This window comes from Bison bison, unplaced genomic scaffold (genome assembly GCF_000754665.1).
Source record: "Bison bison bison isolate TAMUID 2011002044 unplaced genomic scaffold, Bison_UMD1.0 scf7180017864160, whole genome shotgun sequence".
Taxonomy (NCBI): Eukaryota; Metazoa; Chordata; class Mammalia; order Artiodactyla; family Bovidae; genus Bison; species Bison bison.
This window is the reverse complement of record NW_011494732.1, coordinates 6377565-6378024: the sequence shown is the minus strand read 5'-3', so window position 1 is coordinate 6378024 and position 460 is coordinate 6377565. Positions and strand designations below refer to the sequence as shown.

Sequence of the window (460 nt, the reverse complement as noted above, 5' to 3'; positions counted from 1 at the left end):
CCTGAGGCTTGATCCCGCCTTTGCGTATGTCGAGCCTCCTTCCTCATGACCTTTGCCATGGGCGGAGTACCTCACTCTGGCCCCCAACAATGAAGAAAAAGTTTAAAATTAGATTACAGTGGGAGCTGCACTATGGATATGGTGGCACTATAAACTAAGATCATGGCATCCGGTCCCATCACTTCATGGGAAATAGATGGGGAAACAGTGGAAACAGTGTCAGACTTTATTTTGGGGGGCTCCAAAATCACTGCAGATGGTGATTGCAGCCATGAAATTAAAAGATGCTTACTCCTTGGAAGGAAAGTTATGACCAACCTAGATAGCATATTCAAAAGCAGAGATGTTACTTTGCCAACAAAGGTCTGTCTAGTCAAGGCTATGGTTCTTCCAGTGGTCATGTATGGATGTGAGAGTTGGACTATGAAGAAGGCTGAGCACCGAACAATTGATGCTTTTG

At 45.0% G+C, this 460-nt stretch overlaps 1 protein-coding gene across 1 annotated transcript in view; it reads left to right on the top strand.

Annotated features, from left to right (window-relative positions):
- Positions 1 to 460, top strand: part of LRRC43 (leucine rich repeat containing 43) — a 16852-nt gene that overhangs the window by 11571 nt on the left and 4821 nt on the right. The gene's annotated exons all lie outside the window — the stretch shown is intronic.